The following is a 23,033-nucleotide window of genomic DNA, read 5'->3' on the forward strand; positions in this document are numbered from 1 at the left end:
GCCTGTCCGCGCCGCTCCTTCGCCGTGGGCACCAGGCTGCCGCTGCCGCTGCCGCTGCCCCTGCGAGCCGCGCTCTGAGCCGGGGCCGCACCGCTCCCCGCGCCTGGCGGCTGCTGCTCCCCCGCCCGGCACGGAAGGGGTTAACGCGGCCCCACGCGCTGCCCCGCGAGGCGGAGGGGAGGGGGGCGAGGCCCCGCCGGTGATTGGCGCGGAGAGGTGTCACTCAGCGAGAGGCCGGCCCTTCCCGAGGAGAAGGGTCCCCGCCGCTCGCCCGCCCCCTCGGGGCGCTGTGGGTGCTGCTCCGGAGCCGCGGCTCCCGCGTGACGCAGGCTGCTGTCGCCCCCTTCCCTCCCCGGGCGACGTCTTCCTCCGCCTCCGTCGCCTCGCGGGGGGAAGGGGATGCGGCCCCCGGCGTGGAAGGAGCAGGCTCCGGCGGTCGCGGCAGGCTGTAGCTGGCGGGGCTGGGCAGTGTCCAGAGCGCTTCACCCCAGCGCAGCCCAGCCCACACGCGGATGTAATCGAGCTAATTCCCCTGGGGCAGTGGAGAGACAGAGGCGCCTCCACACTCCCGGGCTGGGGTTTGGGCTTCTTGTCTGGGGCTCCCTCCTCCCCCTAAGGGTGAAACCAGGTTTGGTGACTCCGGTCATTCCCTTTCTAGGCACCAATTACTGCCGGATCCCTCTAGAAATGCGCCGCTCGCTCCCGGCGTCTTCCCAGGCTGATTTACTGCAACCAGTTTGTTCTTGCATTGAAGCCTAGAGACGTAGGGCTGGAAGTGACCTCCAGGGGCATGTAGTGCAGCCCTCTACCTGAGGCACGACCTTCACCAGCCCACCCAAACCATCATGTAAACTCTGCATAAGAGCCTCAGCGCTACAGCCCTGATGCAATACAGACCTACAGCGTTGACACAGCACCGACCTAACAGCAAGGAAACCTCGGCAGCCAATGTCCTGCTTCTGTAACAAGTCAATATATATGAGCAGGAGGTCTCAGGTAGAGACTTCCCCCTACAGAGGAAGGCAAAAACCCTCACAGTCTGTACCAGTCTGACCATGGGGTAAAGTTTCTTCCTGACCCCAAATAAGATGGTCAGTGTCAGTGGTGGTGCATGGGGGGGGTGCACGGGCACCCCTTGAGAGCACTGGTGCACCCCCTGGCCGGCCGCGCTCACCGCTTAGGCAATGGGCAGGTGGGAGCGATCGGCCGCAGAGGACCCCCCTTTGTTGGGGTGGGGGGGACCTCCCCAGTTGCTGACTGGTTGCTGGGGAGGCACATGCACCCCTGACCCATGATCCTTGTGATGCTGAGTGGAGGTCCGTTCCAGCTATGCTCCCAGTAAGAGCATCAACATGCCCCAATCAAAGTCCCCAGCCTTGGCTGTGTCCTTGTGTTGTTTGGACTGGGACACTAGTGGGCATATAAATGTCAGCGTGAATGCTGAAGTTCACTCTGCTAGCATATATACAAAGCAGGTTCTGTAGCTGATTCCAGTAAGACTATACATGCAGCCAAAGCTGACCCAGAAGGGCTTTGTTCATTATTTGCCACAGCATCAGCCATTGAAATGCCTGATTATCTTCGAAACTAGCATGCACTGGAAATCTTCCTGAATTTACTACAGAGCTGGCACCAGGGAAGATGTCCTTTCTGCCTCCTTTAAAAAACAAAGCTACTGCTGTGTATCTTTCAAAATACTCCATCTAGATAGCCAGTTTTGATTCTACAAATGCCCTTTATTTGTAGATTTCATAGATTTTTAGGGTCAGAAGGAACTTTAATAGATCATGGCATCCAACCCCCTGCCCTGTGTGGGGGCAGTGCACAGGTATTTTGATTTGTGCAAATTGTTTACATGTATTTCAGAAGTTTTGAAGAATGAAATGCAAGCTTCTTCCCTTCAGTTCTCCCCATACTACATTACTCCACATACTACATTATGTGTGTCCATTAATATGTAGTAGACTTGGTATATTTCAGCAGCATTATTACTCATTAAAATAAAAAATCATTCATATTACAGTACAAACTATTATACTAATTTCCATATATAGCTAGAGACAGCTTCTGCCATGAAAAATTTACACAAGACAGATCAAGGATAAAGGAAAAAAGCAAATATTACTCTCTCTGTTTCAGGGATGGCAACTGAGAACCAGAGATTAAGGGCTTTCCCCAATAATAGAGGAAATACGTGGCAGAATCAGGAATTTAACTCATATCTCCTGTCCAATACTTTAATCATCAGCTCATTCTTTCTTTCAGCACAGACCAAAAATCTGTGTAAAGATTTACTATTCAGCTGACCCAGTTTTGTTCTTATATATGTGGCCAAAATTCCCCAAACCTTCAGGACACTAACACCAGGTTAGTGACCAGGTTGAGGTTAGCCTGATATATTTTACTCTGAAGTATATTGTTACTAAGAGTCCCTTGCAGTCTCACTGTTATTTTTAACACACATTCCTTTTCTACCTTGTAACAGTGGTAGGGAATTCATTTCAGAGGAAGTGGGGAAAAGGTGGTGTTGCTGATTTTAATTAGACTTCTGTAGTTCCTTCTATTAAATATGGTTGATTAAAGAAGGGAAGCGTGGGCATTGTACATTGCAAAAGACCTCTGTTCTGCCCACAGTGCCAGTTAAAGCAAGATGTAGGACAGAGGTCACTGTCAAGAATTGCTAATGCTGGGCAAAATAAAGTTTTGTACAAGAAGAAGGGACTCCCTATGCTTCCATCCCTAGCCTCCCTCCCTGTAGTTTCCCCAGTTATACCTCTCTACTGTCCAAATCCTTTCTTCTCATTTTAAGTAGTATATATTTACATCAAATGTTGCCTGCAAGTTTTGCTAGCATTTAGCCCTTTCCTCATCCTCTTTCCAACCACCCCTTCCTTTGCCACAATTTGTAGTTGTATTCTGTTCCCACCTTGCATAATTATAAGGCCCCCATGCACCTAAGAAGGGGAGATCATAATCTAGGATCTAGGAAAGAGTGGGGAATTGACTTCTTCCAATATAGGTTTCCAGAACAGACTTCACGATGTAATTGATTTTATCTATGTTAGTCAGGTAGAGGTTAGGGCAGGGTGGCTTCTTAGTGACTAATGCGTCAGAGAGGCATTAGCTTTCATAGGCAACAGCCAGCTTGCATCTGGGGATGTATAATGTATTAAAAAAAAGTTGTGAGCACCAGTGACAGTAGTTCTATGGTTTTTACTCTGCAGCTGGCAAAGGCAGATTAAGATTCATTGAGTTCTGGGCCGGGTCTTCCCTCCATGGGCCGAGCCCCCCACCCCCCAGACCTGCACCCTGCCCCAGAGCCACGGGTTCTGTCCCTGGCTGGCACAGGGGGAGCAGCAGCCAGAGCAGGATGCACTGCCCCTCAGGCCTGGGACAGGAGCCACAGCTGCCCCCACCCACAGGTCCGTGGTGAAGCCAGCTCTGGGGATGCAGAGTCACTGCCCACCAGGCACGTGTGGCACAGACGGAGCTCCAGGGGCAGCCCCTTGCCCCACCATGGCTCAGTCTGACTGCAGCAGCACCCAGCAAACAGCACCTGGCAGCCATGGCCCACCACAACATGCATGCCTGGCCTGGCCTGGCCTGGCCTCCGGTTGCATCTGTGCTGAGGCAGGGACCCCTGGGCCTGGGCCCAGGTAGCCAGTGCATTAATCCACACATGGCAGTAGGGTACTGCAGCCTTCATGATAACAACACTTCAGGGATAAGATTATGAATACCACAGTATATCTCAAGGTGAAAGCACATGAGCTAAAAATTAGCTGCTACCTTCTTGCCAACCTTTGCTATGGTTTTGAACTCTGCTTCTGGATCCCACTCCTGAAAAAGAAGGGAAAACATAAATATAGATGTAAGGATTGCTGTTCCTCTTCAATATTTTTTTTATTAATCATGGAGAGTATTTGTGCCATATAGTCACGGGAGTAGAGTTCAACACATTATGGGACCTTTACGCTCAACTGTTGTATTGGGCAACATTGCCAGCTCTTGTGGTTGACTCCCACAGTATTTGTATGTGAGAGTACAGCGACTTAGTTCTTAAAACATATTTATGATCTATGTGTCACATGTATCCATTAGTCAATAAAGGGATAACTTCTGAATTTCAAATAAATTCAAAATTCAACCATCCTTTGATTTATACCAATCACTGTTCTAAAGGGCAATAGCCTCACGAGGACTACTTTGATACTAAATATAGAACTAGGACTTTAAAATGTTATACCAAAAAAGAAACAAAAAGAGTCTAAAATACAAATGATAAGTTAGACTTCTGCAGTGGCCCAATGAACTGTAAAGAGTTGAGCAATTTGGTATTTAGAATCCCAGTTGTCAAAGCTTAAATATCCCGCAGTGGTAATAGACACAATTCTCAGAAGACAAACAATTGGCCTGCTCTTCATTACCATCTGGTGGTTGCTGCACGGACTGGCATTACACACAATTCTAAAAAAGAATCTAAAACATACTTTCATGTCACTCTTAAAAGAGAAATGGCATCATGGCAAGAACAGTCCATAAAAAGCGGACTGATCTTGTCATCAGAATACTGAATGAAAAGTGTCAACTCCAGAACATATTCACAAACTGAAGGGATAGGGGAAAGTAGTAAAAATCATGGAGCATTTGAAATTAGAGACTTTTTAAAACAAATAAATGCCTATCTAAACAAACTTCTTAGAAAGAGTAGAGTATGATCAATTCCTAAAGAAGTCAATAGAAACAACTCACAATATAGTAAGAGACCAGAAAGTGACACCCCCAATCTACTGTCCTGTAAAATGAGCATTACAGAATTCTGGGTGGAGCTGAGAACAAAAAGTTTAGAGCAAGGACCCACTGTTCTCAATTGTGTGATCCCAGTTTTTGTGTTGAGGCACAGTTGATTGTACTTGAAACATTACTGTCTCTAGCAAAACCACTCACTCTTCCTTACCCAAAACTATGCCCTGAATCATCACTGTACCTAGACTCCTGGCAGCCCCAGGTTAACTTTTAGGGTTGGGTCTCCCTTTACCAGGGCCTGCTTGGGGCTGGAGGGAGCAGAGAAGGGTGATGGGAGTCAGGAGGCACCACATGCGTAAGTGTGTACACATGCATGTGGCAGCCAAGCAGTGGTGAAGAGCAGCTCCTGCAGGTCCCTCCTGGTAATTCTGTGGGGGCAGAGGGGAAAGGAGCCCAGGTGACACATTGAAGGGCGGGGGGGGGCACAAGTGACTCATCAGAAAGGTGTGGGAACACAGGTGATGCAGCAAAGAGGGGCAGTGCAGCCAAGGCAATGTGCCAGGGGTCACATGCCCCCCAAGATTTCTACACCCACAGTGAAGCTCAGGTTTGCAACCAAACTGGACCAGCTCCACTTCCATGGCCCAGCGGACAGGACCCAGCACAGGAGAGAAAGAGAACTCCACACTGCCATGGCTACCAAGGTGCGGCAAAGCAGCAGTGGTGGCAAGGAGTTGTGTCCCCACCACTTCTGGGTGGGCAGGGGATGCCTCACCTTGGTAGCCATGGTGGTGCCCCCTCTCATGCCAGGTCCTGCCCGCTGGGCTGTGAAAACAGCTCCTGCCCAGAGCTGGTCCAGCTAGGCTGCATCCCCATGCCCCACTGTGAGGGCAGAAATCTCAGGGGGCACATGCCCCTCCACCCCCCAACTGCTCCTTCCCCCACCCCCTGCCCTGTTGCCTGTGCCCCCTCCCATTCCCCAACACATCACCTGTGCCCACACCCCCTTCCCCACACAACCACCCTGTTCCCCACACACACTCCCTTCCTCAAACACTGGGGCAGAGGGCAGGGGACAACAGATCAGAAGTGAGGGGCACCAGCAGGGCTGGGGGGGGCTGTGGCTTGGGAATGGGGGGCACCAGCGGGGTCAGGGGGCTGTGGGCTGGGAATGAAGGGCACCAGCAGGGCTGGGGGTGGGGCTGTGACTTGGGAGTCAGGTGCAACAGCATGGATGGGGCAGAGTACCGGCATATCAGGGCAGCTTGGCACCACAAAGCTGCAGAGGGGACAGCTGCAGCTGGACTTGCATCCTGGTGAGTGAAGGTGGCAGAGGGAGCTCTGATTTTCTATGATAAAAAAACAAAATCAAATGCCAAAACATATAGGTATTTAGAATTTATTTTATTATAGGAATTGAACCACTGGTAGGCTTCCAAATTGCTTGAAACTTGTAAATATATCAACAAAATATTGTGTTCAACTGATTCACACACACACACACACACACATATATAATGCTGTTTCATTTTAATCACAGAAAAATGCAGATTTAGGGTTTTTAAATCAGAGAATTTGGGATTTTTAAACAGAGAAAACCGGGAACGCTGCTTATTACCCACCGCCTTTCTCTAGTGTTTCTACGCCCGTCCCACTTGAAGGGATGTTTCTCATGGAATTTCCTGAGGGGAATTCACGGTGTTTTCCAGACCCCATTTTTTCTCCCTCTGTCTCCCCTGAAGAAGTAATCAGCTCCCTGGATAGGAAGAATGCTTTGTTCTCATGCTTCAGGGGATGAATCAACCTCTGACTGACATAGGTTAGGAAAAAACTTCTCCATATAAAGAGGTTTTTCCTTAATTGTCCATTACAAGGAGTAGTACAGCATCAGAAACATATGACTTAAGCCACTATCAGATAGGAGACTGGGCTAGGTGAACTACTAGTCTGATCCATTATGGATCCGTTCATATGACTAGTTGTATGTCCTATATATCAGCCTTTATTTGCAAAAGCAACCTAAAATGAAATAAAATTAGTTCATTACTATAGCAATAAAACCTTCCAGCATGGAACAATTCTTTATACAAAAACAAAATTATTACTATCTCAAAATGTGGCTGTTATAGTCTTTCATCAAGGAAAATAAATGCCTCTGAAAAATAGTTATGATGGAAAGATAGAGAGTGTTGATTATTCTCTTAGGTCGAATCTACATGAATGGACACAGTGGTCAGCAAGCTTTCTGAGAAGCAGCCTACATCAAGTAATGACTGAATGGGAGTTGGGGATAAGGAAGCTGAGCTCAGTCCCATTCTCAGCTCAGCCACTGATTTATATGTCTTTAGGAAAGTTACTTATGCCAAAGTTTTCAATTACTGAGGACCTAAAATTGTATGCTTTAATTTATAGATGAGCATCCGAGAGTGACCTGAATTTCAGAGGTGTCAAATATCCACATCAGCAATGACCGTAGGTTACCAAATTTTAAAATGCTAGTCCTAAACACAATCTGTTTGAATTTGCCATTCTGCAAAATAAGGATAATACTTACTTACATGTGTCATTGGGATACTGTGAGGATTAATTAGCTCATATTTGTGCAGTGATTTGAATACAAAAGCAGTGCATAAATGCTCAGTTCTATTGCTAAATGGGTCAGTATTTAACTTATACTCATGTTCCTGTTTGGATCTAAGTTTATGCATTTTGTCTACTCTTAGTCACATTTTGGATGATTAATCCATAATCAGCTTTCTAAATAATTCTTCCTGGACACAGGCCATCACAGTACATGAGATTAACACTATGAGAAATAAACTATCTTTGGCTGAAACTGCAGTATCTAAGCATGGTTCAGCAGACTTGATTAATTGAGCCTGCTCTCATGCACTGTAATTACAACATATTGGAGCAGCCTCCCCACACAGTTACAAGCACCTTTGGGTAATAGAAAGAAATGGTCCCTTGCCTAGAATAGGCAATCCAAATATACTTACACTATACTTTAGCTTTAAAGTGTTAGCAATACTGACTGATGAAGCCCAAAGTTGTCAAACCTATAGCCCACCAGGTGGATTGTGCCTCCAGAGCTGTTGCCTCTAGCATGCAGGGACCCCAGAGGGGCCAGGAATTTGTGGACCAAGCAAATATGGGGTCCTTTGGAAATGGTCTTGCCTGACAGGTGGTGAGCAATACCTGTGCTGATACAGTACTGCTTATACTGCAGCCACCGCTTGCCCACTGCCACCATAACTTGCCCCACTGTCATTGCTTCCCCTGCCACTGCTGGGTTTGGATCTAGCCTGCAAGGGTCCTACAGTCCAGATGTAGCCTGAAGCATGGGGTGAATTTGACACCTTTGATGTACACAAATGTATCAGATATAGTTTTGCTATAATTCATACAATTTGTTTTAAATATCTTAGTTGTAAAAACAAAGCAATGTTATCAGTGAAGACAATAAACAAAAGGTGAAATGATAATAGGAGATTGGCAAGCCACATTCCAAGATGGTAAAGGAAGGAAATAAGAAGTCCTTCCTTTCAAAACTAATTTTCATGAGAACATAAATCCAATTTAATTGGCTCCTTCCAAGTCCATAGAAAATCTGGTGTAATTGGGTTCCTAAATTCTCAGTCAAACAAAGTCATTTATTAGGAAACATAGTATAGAATTGGACATCTGTATGTGTGAGCAAAGAAATGAGAGACCATACTTGCCAACTCCTCGGGTGTTCAAGCATCCACTAAAAAAAAATTAGTGGGTACTCAGCATCCACAAGCCATGCTTGCAGACATTAAAAAAGAATACAAAACAGACAAACTGTACTTTACTGGAAGAAGCAGTGTGTTGCAACTTCTGTAAAAATTGGGTGCTTCAGCAGGACTTCTTGGTGCTTTTAGCTAAAGCTGATTCAATCAACTATTACATAAAAATGCCCAAAAAGCCTGACTAAAGCACCCGATCTCTACAAATGCTGCAGAGCCAAGTTGAAGTAATGTACTGCCTCTTGTGGGCATATGTGGGTCTAGGTGCAGGAATGCACCAAGTTTAATTTAAAGTGACATTTTGGCGGGGTGGGGGAGTTATGTCTGCAAATACCCACCAGCAAAAACCAAAGTTGGCACCTATGAAAAAGACCCTTTGATGCACAGGGCTTCTGAACCTGCTCCCCATGCCCTTGCCCCTCTACTGCTGCTGCCATCACCAGCTGAACTTGGGCAGGGGAAGCTCCAGAGCCACTCCTGCCCCACTCCAACTATGCTGCAAGGAGACTGGGCTCAGCTTCAGACAGCAGCAGTGGCAGTTATGGGCAGGTTCCCCCTCCTTTCCAGTACCGCACCACCACCACCACTACCACCCTCCCCCCAGGAAGTGTTCCCCACCAGCCCAGGAACAGGCTCAATGAGGAAGAACCTGCCTACCATCACCACTATCCAGGACTAAGCCCAGCTCCTCCTGCAGCCCAGCTGTCCATGGGGAACAGAAGCAGGGTGAGGAGGGGAAATGGGAGGGGAAAGGACATCCCACTGAGAATGGAGGGGGAGCAAGGGACTGCTGAGACGGGAGGTAGAGTGGGACTCTTACCTGAGTTCAGCTACTACTCCCACGGCATGGTCTGGGAATGGATGTGCCACCACCCCTGCAGCTCCTGTCACTGCTCCTACACCTAATTTTACAGAATCCTGGATCCACCCATGAATGGGAGTCATGCTTTCCAAAATGTTTTTGCAACTGAAATGAAGGCACCCAAAATCAGTAGTTATTGAAAATTAAGATTAATATGTATATATGCCATATGACATCATTTTAGGTACACATGCATATATGTGAAATTTTACAAATAACCATGTAAAAACAACTCCTAGTGGGGATGCTGGAACTTTGGATCTGAAAACATAAGCTATTAATACCAAATCTTAAAAGACAGCCCTGTTAGCTTGGAGGCAGTAGAAGGTCCATAAACCTCTATATGTGTCTCATCACTGAAGTGGAAAAAAGATGCATTGTGTTATTGTCAGTTACATAAGCATGTGAAAATACTTCTAAAAAAGAAAATAGTGTTAATTCACTAAATTAAAAACAAGTTTTAATGAATCATTCAATATTTCAATAAGTTTTATGAAGTAGAATGTTGGCATTTAGCTAGTCAGAATACAGTTTAATAGTACATCTGGAAAGCAAAAACATCACTTGTCAGAAAGGTGATTTCCAGAACCATTTTAGTGAAAAGGTACTTCACTCTATGCAAAACACAAAAATAAAGACATCCCCAGACATAAGAGTCTTACACACTACGGGCTGAATCCTTCAAATATGTACATGTCTATACAAAAGTTAGTGATCCCATTATGATCAGTGAAACTGCACACAAAATAAAGTTACATATTTGCTTTACAGTTTGTAGAATCAAGATCATAAAATCCTGAAAATATTATCCTGCATCTGCCATCAGTTATTACATGTTTTCTCCCAGACTGCCTCTCATGTTGTGGCAACTATCAGCTATATAGAACTGTGGTAAAAGAAATATCTTTTTATGAGACTAGTATCAAAACAACTTGAATATTTGCTATTTCTTTTCTTCCTTTAAATCTCTCTTTAAACATCTGCTGGAATGTCTGCAAAGTAGTACTGTTTGACACTATCTTAGGCTGGAGGTTACTTGCGATTATAATACCACTGAGGCTACTAAACTATGCAAATGTGCACAAAAATATTGTTAACTTGCTTCACAAATGTGCTTCATTGTTTGCCTATTTACACCCTTGTTGAGTCACTTCATAACCCAATCTAGATTGTTTGCTCTCTGAAGTGGGGATTATCTGTTATAATCATTTGTATGGTGTATAGCAAAGAAAGCATAAGTTTCATTTGATACCTTCAGACTACATTAAATTTACTACAATAATATTATCATCATTATTAATTAATATTATCATTATTACTACTACTACAAATAATACTAATAATACTAATACTAATAATTTTAATCTCTGTCCCCTATTTTTGACACATCATTGCAGGAAAGGAGGATCTCAAGAGCCTACCATACCTGTAGTGAAGAACACCAAGCATAGTTATAATTGACTGCTGTAGGCAGCAAAGGCTCTTTCTCCCTGTAGTATATCCAGGAAAAGTAGAACATGTGTTGTAAGTGATTATTAGGGCATTATGCATTCAGCCTTGGAGTCGTGTCTGGAGACTAAGCAAACTCTTGGAAATAGTAAAAGGATGTTGGATGTGTGCTGTATGCCAAATGTTAGAAGATCTAAGTAGTGGTTTAGAAAGAATGCTATATATATGGAATTACAAAGGGCTTTATTAAATCACTTTGGCTGTAGACACTGAAGGACAAAAGAGAAGGGCAATATGCTTCTTGTTGCATATTCTCTTCTCATTTTGAATTTGAAAAAGCAGCACAACTTTGGCTGATAGATGCATTGCTAATTTTATTTCTTTGTATGGACTCTGCATTCACTGGGTGTTTGATAGGCACAATGAAAGAAAAGGTGTCTGCACCTAGAAGCTTACAATCTAGCTTGGCAATGTATGTTTAGATAGATGAGACAAGAAGGGCACAAAAAGCACCATGAGTGAGCAGAAAACTATGATACATTTCTTATCAGTTGCCCTTTCCCCCTTCTTTTCGGGAGAGGAGAGGTAGGGCTTATTGGAATAGCTTGAAGGAAAAGATAACAGTGAGCTGGGGGACTGGGCTGAGAAGAGGGGTACAGGCAAGGGAATCAACTTGCAAGCCCCCAAGTTAAATGGATACGAAGGGCAAATGGGCACAAGGCAAATGGTTTGAATGGAACTAAGTGGGAAAGCAGGAATATTCTTAGCATGCTTCTGAGAACCTAGTACCGCATGGAGAGCTGTGCAAACTATTTGGAGAAGGGTGGGGAACAAAGTAAAGATATTCCATACCTACTCCAGGATCTGAACATCTCTCCATTCCATCAAAGTTTTCCAGCATGAATTTAACAATGTCTCCAAGTCTCTCTAGTCTTCAGTTCCCTGTAAGTAAAGTAGGGATAAAAGCACTTCCCTATGTCACAGGAGCATGAATGGTGGCATAAGAAGCAGTCGATGCCTGGGGGGCAAGTGGGGTGGGGGGCACACTGTTCCAAGAGCAGGAACAAAAGGACAGTAATCTTACCTATGCCAGGAACTCCTACACAGTCCTGGCTGAGCTGCTGCTGCCACTACACATGCTCTGCCCATCCCAGCTGTTGCTCTTTAAGCAGCAGCAGTTGAAGATTGTTTCAGAGTTCCCAGCATAGGTGTGCTGCCACGGCACAGGGTCCACAGAGGTGGAGGGCAAATCTAGCATTCTTTCAAACTTGATGAACAGAGTGGGTGCCCCTCTCACCCACCCCTAGTTATGCTACTGGTTGTAAGTTAAAGAAACTGAAGATCATGAGGTGCTTAGATACCACAGTAATGGAAGGCATAAAAGTAACTAGAACTCTGTCTCCTCTATACCCTCCTACACAGAGTACACATTCCTGGTCTCTCCCTTTGCCTTTACCTCTCTTTGAGTAGAATCTCATAACGTACTTACTTTTAGACTTGGCTCTTGCCTACCTCCCTTGATTACTTAGAAGGCCCAAGTGTCACTAGGAGCTGTAGGCCTGTCCTTCAGGGCTGTGGTCAGTTATTAAGACACAGTGCCCACAGCCTTCTCCAAAACAATATATTGCTTATTATTGCATAATAGGGATACAGGTCCACATGAAAGAGAGAGAGACCAATTTCAGTCAATGATACAGTTCTCGTCCACATATGTACCTTCCTATCCCTCACCGCTATGGTAGCCAAAAACAGCACAGTTTAACTGATGCCTCCTGCTATCCCTGAGGATTTTCTAGCAAGTGACCCTAGACAAATGAATTTCCTTTTTCATTCAGTAAGTGACTGTTTAATCATTTATCATCCTCTTGATCATTAAGTTACAGTCTTGGCACAATGTCTGTGTAGCTTCTGGCTGAAGCCTGCAAGTGGCCCTTTCCCGTTAATGACTCAGTCTTGCCTCCTACAATAAATGCCAGGTATTAACTTCTATGCATTTATGATCTGGTCTTTCTGCTATAAAGTGAAGTTGCTACCCTTTCATCATGCACCATGCAAGCACTCTTTTGGGTAAACTAATGTAGCGAACAGCAGACTGAATCTGCAGGGCACTTCAACATGTGCTCCAATGCATTCTGATTAGAACATGTTGGAGCAGACTCAAGTAATCGAGTCTACTGGAGCATCTCATGAGAATGCTCCCATGTGCTGCAGCATCTCATGTATTCTGTGTCCCCTAGTTTAAAAATGGCAGTGAAGGCTCTTTAACTAAAGCACTTCAAACAAGCTTTAATTAAAGTACCCCCCACCACCATTTTGAAATGTGGGATGCTAAATACAGAAGACACTATGGGTGTATTAATTAAAGCTGCTCCTGAGAGCTGTGCTAATTAAAATGCTTCCCACACCACCCCAGACCATAGAGTATAGGTGCCCTAGAACTGTGCTACTGGAACAGTGTTTCTTCACTTCTCATTTTTCAACTCAACAATAAAAAGTTGTCAGCTGAAGAAGGATTCAATAATGAGAACCCTTGGGCCTGTCTTTGAGAAGTGGAGGTAATTGCCTGACTTGCTAGAAGGCTGACAGTAAAAGCCTAAAGTACTATTAGTTACTAAGGCTGTGCAAAGCTTCAGTAGCCCATTCGATTCAGAGGAGATCCAGCCTGATTCGGCAGCCAAATCTCCAAATCTGAATCAAATCGGGAGACCCAGTCAGAGGTCCAAATCGAATTGGAGAGATTTGGAGATTCAGAAGACTTGCAGCAAGCAGCCAACAGAAACTGAGAAGAGGAAGGGGGACGGAGTGATTTTCTATATATGGTCTATATATAGTCTATGGCCGAATCTCTGCATTGGCACTGAATCTTCGAATCAGCCAAATTGAATCGGGACAGTGATTTGAATCACCAGATCAGATCACTGTCCCTCTGAATCAGCTGGATCCAAATCTGAAGCAAATACTTGCTGCTTCCCACAGGCCTATTAGTTACAACTGTATGGAAAAATATGGCTGGGTCATGGGTGTATTTATTATTATTCAAGTTGGTACAGGCCTAGCAACTACTTCATCTCACTGTGATATTATATTAAAGTTGGTCAATTTAAAGAGCTATGAGTGTTTCTAAGTCACGTGATGAATCATAGAATACCCTCCATTTACCAACAGTTCAATATCTAGATACCTATGCTAGGGACTCTAATAGCCATTTTATTTCTGGGGGGACTACAGAATTTGAGAAAAATGTTCTGGAATTTATACTGGGATCTATAAATCATCCACATCTCTTGCATGACTCCAAACTGTTGTCCATTTTTTTCCTTCACACAGTGAAACAGGTTTGTCCTCCTAACCTCAGGTGGGCAGCCTCAACAGGGAGGCAACTCTTATCAGGTTCACAAGGAATTCTTGGAAACTTTCTGCACAGTCAGAATTGCCCCACTGTCATTTCCTGGACTTTGGAGAATCTATGGAAAAGCACACTGGAAGAAAATATCACAGCTGACTGATATGCATAATATTCCCATAACAATGAGGACATATTCCCAAAGAAAATCTCCAAAGGAGCCATCAGTTCCACTCCCAAATAACTGTACCAAAAGATTAAGATACCTTGTTTAAGTAGGAATATAAAAAACTTTGTAAAGCATGAAGAACCCGGTAATCCAGAGATATCAAACCATTTTGCTGATGACCTCACTTCCCATTAGAAGAACCCACAAGAAACTTCAGCATGACAAATTTAGCAGGAGACCATAATCACTCCTAAGGAAAGGGGCAGCAGCACAGAAACCATTATCCATATATCAGTATAAACTATCCCAAAGGTGCACAGTCACATATCTGACTTACGTAGCAAAATCCAAGAGGGATGAGCCCATTGAGAGATCAGTAATAAAGGGAACAGCTCTGCAAAGACTGGCTCCATCTTAGAATGAGGAAAATATCTTCCAACTGTTCTCAACTCATGAAACGGCAAGGACATCAAGCTTCCTGAAAGCCAGAACTCTGAGGGAATAGTGTCACCCATGGAGGTGTTGATTCTGTTCAGCCTCTGTAAGTGACTCCACTTTCAATAATTTTCCTATCTAGTCATGATTCTGTATACAAAAGCCAGCAGGAAGGGGAAGCATTTCACTCTTTCAGAAGAACTCTGCGCTCCTTTTAAGGAATGAGCATGGTTTTAGGATGACATTAGATCCTCATTTTACCCTCTGTGAGTTCTTGATTTAGAAATAAAAATGAGCACTGGGAAAAGATCTTTATTAGAAACACGTCTTTGCATAAAATGTTTCCAAGAAAGTTTTGCATAATAAAGATGAGAAATGAATTCATAATTGGCTTTGGACAATTTTATGAATCAAGCTTTAGATTTTATAATTTGTGTTGCTTCTGGTATATGTGCAGTATGTCTCAAAATGTTAGTATAAGCCCCTCACCATTTTAGAATAAAGTGTTTCAAAAGCTTTTGATTATTAAATGCTTGAACATGCAGAATTATGCTGCTGATTTTACCCATATTCCAGTAGTTCCTCTTTCATCAATTATGCCCTTCACTAACATCTACAGAACTTTTTAAAAATACTTTTAACTTCTGTCCAGCCCTTGTCTTCCAAAACACCGTTTGGATCTTAACGGATTTGTAAATGTTAAGATTAGAAGGCACTATAAATGTGATCTCTTACATAACACAGGTTATAGAAATTTCCTGCTACTCCTAAACTGAATTGAGTAAAATTTATTTTCTGGCTAGTATATCTTTTGGAATGTCATCAAGTTTTAAACTTAATGGAGTTCTCAAAAAATGGAGCACTCACTACTTCTCTTGGTAGTTTGTTACAATGATTTATTGTCCTAACTGATTAAAAGTTGTAGTTGCAATTTTTTGGGGCTTTAACTTCCTGCCACTGGTTGTTCTTACACCTTTCTCCATTGAGATTAAGGAGACCTGTAGCATCAGATAGATAGCACCATAATGATATTTTAGGCTCCTAACCCCAGATTTAGGCATCTAAGCCTGACTTTTAACAGCACTGAAAAATAAAGAGCAGAACCTCAAAAGGTCTTTATAGCCCTGGTTCCCATTGATTTCAGTGGGAACTCAGGGCGCATCTACATGTCACCCTACATTGATGTAGTGATGCACAACATTGCTGTACCATGCACTATGGCAATGTAGCAAGCATGTAGGACTATACATGATCAGCAGCTATGTTGCCATAGTGGGGTACTTCCCCAGTAAAGTGCATTGCTACAGCGATGTAGTGGCAATATCTAACCATGCACCCACCCATACTGCACCATGCCTTTAGTACTTTCACAAGGAAGAACTAAAGCATAGAGCCATAGCAACATTGCCATACAGCAACATGTAGATGTGCCCTAAGGCACCTACATTTCTTTGAAGAGCAAGATTTTAAACATCCATAAGATTTCACTTGTACTAGTACTTCTCTAAAGCCCATTCAAATTAATGAAAACATTTCTATTGGTTTTAGCAGTTTTCAATCAAACCGAACAACTCCAGGGGGAGTTATCAGTGCTCAACACTTCTGAAAAATTAGTCACTTGGTCATGTGTCTAAATACAACTTTGGAGTTTGAAAACATTGACCAAAGATCATTGTCTCAGACAAACGCTAAGGATGCAATGCCAAATCTGGGAATTCAGAATTTACATTTTAGAGTCTTCTCATTAGAGAAATATTATAGAGAAGTTTTCCTGAAAAAAAAATTAAATGCTTATCACAAAATGTAGAACTTTACTACATTTGGTAGGTTAAACAACTACTAACAATGACACTGACACTGATGACTGGCAAAAAAGTATTTTTTTAAAAATAGGAAAACAGATCTTCCCACAGTAATAGCTTGTAAAAGTGTGCAACTATATGTTATATTTTAGAATCATAGAAGGTTAGGATAGATAGGGACCACAGAAGGTTATCTAATCCAACCCCTGCTCAAAGCATGATCATCCCCACCTACGCTTTTTCTATCTATGTTTTGAAAACCTCCAAGGATGGAGCTTCCACCATCTCTCTGGGCAACCTGTTCCAGCGTTTTACTACCCTCCCCGTGAGAAAATTTTTCCTAATATATAACCTAAACTTCCCTTGCTACAATTTGAGACTGTTGCTCCTTGTTCTGTCATCTATTACCACTAAAAACTGTCTAGTTCCATCTTCTTTCAAACTCCCTTTCAGGTAGTTGAAGGCTGCTATTAAGCTATCTCAGCCTCCACTTTTCATGGCTAAATAAGCCCAGTTCCCTCAGTCTTTCCTTATAAGTCATGTCCCCCAGCCACCTCACCATTTTTGTTGCCCTCTACTGAACTCTCTCCAATTTATCCACATCCTTTCAGAACAAGATTTGAATCTTGCTGTTATAAATTTGCCTTTACAGGCCTCTGAAAAGTGATAAACATTTACATAGCAGGGCAGGATCATAACTTTAATATCTATATTGATATAGAACATGATCTCTTCTGGTGTTTCTGCTACAATGGTGAGGCTCCATATTGCTTCTAATGGGCTCCAGTGTTTAAAGTACCTAATAAACTCTGGGAGCTTGACATAATAATAATTACCAAAGGAACTATCTTGCATAAGCTAAATGCAGTTAAATGCAACTCCCAGAAAATATGAAGACCTCTACCCCAACATACACCTAGGAACAACTACATACTTCCCAGTAGAATAATGGGGAGAATATTTCTGGAGACAAAGCATAAAAACAGACATTGCCTTTGTGCTGCCATAAAGATTTGTCACACCCCAAATGCCCAAAATTTGTGGCTGAGAGAAGGGTGGTACGAATTTCATAGATTCATCGATGCTAGGGTTGGAAGGGACTTCAACAGATGGAGTCCAACCCCCTGCCTAGGCAGGAAAGAGTGCTGGGGTCAGATGACCCCACCCAGATGCTTATCCAGCCTTTTCTTAAAGACCCCTGATGCACTTCCCTTGGAAGCCCATTCCAAATTTTGGCCACCCTTACTGTGAAGAGGTTTTTCCTGATATCTAGCTTAAATCTGCTCTCTGTCAGTTTGTGACCACTGTTCCAAGAGGCACCCTGGTGAACAGAGCATTAGGGCTGTGTGAAATGGCAATGTTCCATTCTGACTTCAGTTTCAAGCTCTGGATGGAAGTGTTTTGTATCAAATTTCATTTAAAGTTGAAACAGCCTCACTGTTTCACTTCATCACAACAGTGAGGCTGTTTTGATGCTGTTTCAACATTTCACCCAACCATGGGGCTGGGGAAAGGAACTCAGCCCAGCTGGGCTGAGTTCCCAACCCCAGCCGGGGGCAGAGAGTCTAGTGCAGGGGGTGGGAGGCAGCCCATCTGGGCTGACTTCCCGCTCCTGGCACGATCTAGCATGGAGGGTGGGAAGGCAGCCCAGCTGGGCTGACTTCTTTCACCCGGATGGGTTTGGGAACTCAGCCTAACTGGGCTGAGTTTCTTTTCCCAGTGTGATTGTTGCACCAGGGAAATGAACTCAGCCTAGGTGAACTGAGTTTCCCCAGCCTGATCATGGGGCTAGGAACTCAGCCAAGCTGGGCTGAGTTCCTTTCCCCAGCCCCATGGTTGGGTAAAACATCAAAACAGGATGAAAACAGCAATCTTGCAGCAGGGATCGAAAGTTAGCCCAGCTAGACTGACTTCCCATCCCCAGTGCTATGGTAGAAACATTTTGGCTTTCAAAGTCTTTCAACTACTCTCATTTTGTTTCAAAGCTATTTTGACACCCTTTGTTTTGCTTTGATTTTGCTGTTCAACCTCGAAATGAGTTGGAACAGTGTTGAAGTGAAACGGCCAGTGAAATTTTGCACAGCCCTACAGAGTATCTCTGATCCTTTGCTGCATCCCCCAAATGAATTTGTAGGCAGCCACAAGATCACACCTCAGCCTTCTCTTGTGGAGGCTGAAGAGGTCCAGGTCCCTCAGTCTCTTCTCATAGGTCTTGTCCTGTAAGCCCGTGACCATACGAGTGGTTCTCCTCTGGACCCTCTTGAGTCTATTAACATCTTTCTTGAAGTACAGCACCCAAAACTGGATGTAGTACTCCAACTGCAGTCTGACCAATGCTGCTTAGAGGGGAAGTATCACCTCCTTGGTTCTGTTTGTCATGCATCCGCTGATGCATTATAAAGTGCAGGTAGCTTTGCTGATGATTTCAACACATTAATGACTAATGTTCATTTTGGAGTTCACTATGACTCCAAGATCCCTTTCCACTTCTGTGCTGCTGAGAGGGCCACTTCCCAGCCAGTAGGTGTGCTGGATATTTTTGAGCCTGACATGCAGCACGCTGCATTTATCCTTGTTGTACTGCATCCTACTGTGTACTTCCCACTTTTCTAATTTATGTTGCTTTATTGTGGCAGACATCTGTCAGGAGCACCTACCTGGAGCTGCCTTCACTTCCCAGCTGCCCCTGGCAGGTCCAAGAACAATTGGGCCCCTCAAGCCCTAGGAGCACCTGCCAGGTTCCCCTCCTACAGAGAGACACCCTGGGCAATCTCTGAGGCATGTGTCTGTAAGTGGGGAACACTGGCTCTCCCTGCGTCCAGAGTCATGTCCCAGAGATTGCCCAGGGTGCATCTCTGCAAGCAGGAAATTCTGGCTTTTCTTTCTTACAGAGATGTGCCCTGGGGAATCTCCCTGCTTACAGTGGCATGCCCTGGAGGTTGCCTGGGTTGCATCTCTACAAGTGGAAAACCCTGGCTTTTCCCTCTTACAATGACATGCCCCAGGGAATCACTGAGGTATGTCTCTGTAAGAGGAGAACACATCACTTATCCTTTAGGACTGGTCCCCTGAGAAAATTTGAGCCAGATCTGAGACAACAGGCAATAGATCTTTATATACAAAGTCTCAGAACAATAAATTTACTCTGCTCTGAGAGACACATAGACTTCTGGAATAAATTCACTTGTGCAATTGAGATCTAATAAATGTTATGCTGGACCCCCAAAATCATACATCTTGCCTTGCCCTCGGTCTCTGTTTCCCAATGACCAGCTGCTTTTTAAAGGTCTGAGGAGGTATTCCCTGGTTTTGGGCTCATGGTGTCTATCTGCCTCTGGGGAGTACATGTGGTGTAGCTAGATCCAGGACCTAGGGCTGTCCCCATCCTAATTCCACTGATTGGGCAGGTCTGGCTGTGTTCTGTACCCTGGGGTTGTCCCATGCCAGATCAATGCTCACCTAAGCATCATAATCTCCAGTGGGGAAGCCTCCAGATGGGCCACTTGTTCACTTAAAAGTGTGATACAAATGAGCCACAAAGATGGTCCACATTATATATCTGTTATTGTTTATGGTACAATTAATACCTTAAGTGTGCCATAAATGCAGTTTCTGCCAGGACTTGTACATAGTTCAACATGATCACACTAAAGAGATTTTCTAAATATATAGCTATCAGTTTAGCACCTAACTGCATTCAGTAATGGCTGAAGAAAATACATTAGGCCAGAAGACCTGGCACATTATTTTCCTATCATTATTATATGTTACTTTCCTTATATCGAACAGAGGTCATTTTGGTAGGGAGTTGGCAGCTTGCTTTGTAATCAGTGATATTTTCTGTCTAATTCACACTTGTCCACCACAAATTAAGTGCAAGATGCAGGCCAGTGCATGATTCTGCTGCTGGGCACCCATATTCTTACAGCAGCATTCTTTTACTACACTGCTTAATAATGTGGTCATTAAAAAGGTTCAGTCCCACTGAAGTGTGACTATGTATTAAATAAAGTTCCTTTTTAACATGGAAGGAACAAGGATTTTTCTAGGTAGTATCTTTTATTGGAACAACTGCATGGTTGGGATAGACTTATGTTGGCATTTAAATTGTCTTTATATTTCATTCAAAACTTGTCTAAGTCTATCCCAACCTTACAGATGATCCAATAAAAAGTGTCACCCATATATGTCTCATGCATATTTCCTGGACTATCAGAGCCACAACATTATTTCCTTTATAGTGAACATTTTGCCTTACAATTATTGTAGTGTAAAATCCTAGAGAACTTAAACACATGCTCTGGAGTGGGAGGGTTTTTTTTAATTGGAGTGGATCTCAGGAACTGCTCCAATTAAAATGCCTGCAGCGTCTCATGTATTCAGTGTCCCATGTTTCAAAATGGCGGCAGGGGTGCTTTAACTAAAGCTCATTTGACAAGCTTTAGTCAAAGTGCCCCACAGCCATTTTGAAACACGGGGATGCTGAACACATGAGATGCTGCAGCAAGCTGGAGGGTTCTGATTAAAATGCTCCAGCACACTCGATTGAGTCTGCTCCGATGCATTCTAGCCAGAACATGTCAGAACACATATAAAAGTGCCCCTATTTTCTGACTCCCCTGAAAGACAATGTTATGTATGAAATGTTACAACATTGGGCCAAGAGATGCTAGAATAATCTTTTTCACACTTAGCAAGAATATATATTTTAGTGGGGGAGAATATATGTTTTAGTTATAAGTATACACATATATGTATGTGTATGTGTGTGTGTGCGTGTATATATATATATATATATATATATATATATATATGAGACTATATATGAATATATGTATACATATATTTCATGAATATATGACTCTATATATATTCATTCATTTATGAATATATATTTTAATTTAGTTATATATTCTTTGTGAGAATATACAGTTTAGTTACATTAGGTCATGTGACAATCTCCATTTCACATGGCTTCCTCATGTGACTTCCAGGTGCTTTGTGTCAAATTAGAAATGATGACTAGCACAACAGAATACTTCAAACCAATTTGGTAAGAACTCCTTCAAGGTCATGCTATGTAGAAGACCTCCTACTATTTACTGAAGTTCAATAAGGACAAGTGCAAAGTCCTGCCCTTAAGATGGAACAATCCCGTGCACTGGTACAGGCTGGGATTGATACTGGCTAAGTAGCATCTCTGCACAAAAGGACATGGGGGTTACAATAGATAATAATCTGAATATGAGCCAACAGTGTAACCTTGTTGTGAAGAAGAAGGCTAACAGCACACTGTGCTGCAGTAGTAGAGGTGTTGCCAGAAGATTGAGGGAAATGATTATTCCCCTCTGTTCAGCACTGCTGAGGCCATAGCTGGAGTATTGTGTCCAGTTCTGGGCCCACCACTACAGAAAGGATGAGGGCAGATTGGAGAGATGAGGTAACAAAAATGATTAGGGGCCTGGGGAACATGCCTTATGAGGAGAGGCTGAGGGAACTGGGCTTATTTAGTCTGGAGAAGAGAAGACAAGGGGGATTTAATAGCAGCCTCCAACTACCTAAAGAGTGGTTCCAAAGAGGATGGAGCTAAACTGTTCTCACTGGTAGCAAATAATGGGACAAGAAGCAGCAGTCTCAAGTTGCAACAAGGCAAGTTTAGGTTAGATCTTAGGAAAAACTTTCTTACTCGGAGGGTAGTAAAGCACTGGAACAGGTTACGCAGAGAAATTGTGGAATCTCCATGCACAACTTAGAGGTTTTTAAGATCTGGATAGTCAAAGCCTTCAAAGATATAGTTGGGGATTGTCTACTTTGAGCAGGGAGTTGGACTAGATGAGCTCCTGAGGTCCCTCCCAACCCTAATTATCTATGATTCTATGATTCCTCATGAAAAATCCTATTCAGGTACTTCATATCAGCCATGTCAGTTTATTGTCCAATCCAGCTCTGGATATAAAATGCTCTATTAACACTCAGGAGGCATGAGTTTTCAAAAAGTGTCATCCCAATCAGTAAAAATGATATAGATTCTCAAAGTGACTGGAATATGCTTAACACGATTAGTGTATTTTGAACAATCTTTCAAAACAGCAGAGCTAAAAACCTGTCAAATTAAAAGAATTTCATGAGACCAAATATTACAGAAAATCAAAAAATATATACATTTTACATGTGTGCAATGTAAAAATCAAAGTATTTTTTAAAATACTATTTACCTAGAAAAAAGCAACAGTGGATGTATAGATAGAATGTTACAGAAAGTAAGTAGGAACAGCACTTTTTAATGTTTCCCCAAACTTTCATTCATTTTCATGAATTACCAGTGTTACTGTGTTACCAGTGTTACCAACATCAGAGGTAGTCATGACAATGAAAACATTGTGTTCTAACCTCTATACAGTGTTTTTACAAGAGTAATAAATTTCACTGGTAAAACATGCAGCTAAGCGTCCTGAAA

General features: G+C 43.3%; 1 long non-coding RNA gene across 1 annotated transcript; it reads left to right on the forward strand.

The window, feature by feature from the left end:
• The first annotated feature begins 1,372 nt into the window (after nucleotides 1–1,372).
• Nucleotides 1,373–22,452, forward strand: LOC109321928. The gene is made up of 3 exons (XR_002104227.1): nucleotides 1,373–1,384; nucleotides 17,631–17,634; nucleotides 22,366–22,452. It is a non-coding gene; the product is annotated as an uncharacterized LOC109321928 (long non-coding RNA).
• The last annotated feature ends 581 nt before the right edge of the window (nucleotides 22,453–23,033 follow it).

Source organism: Crocodylus porosus, unplaced genomic scaffold, assembly GCF_001723895.1.
Source record: "Crocodylus porosus isolate Cpor-Errol unplaced genomic scaffold, CroPor_comp1, whole genome shotgun sequence".
Classification (NCBI taxonomy): Eukaryota; Metazoa; Chordata; order Crocodylia; family Crocodylidae; genus Crocodylus; species Crocodylus porosus.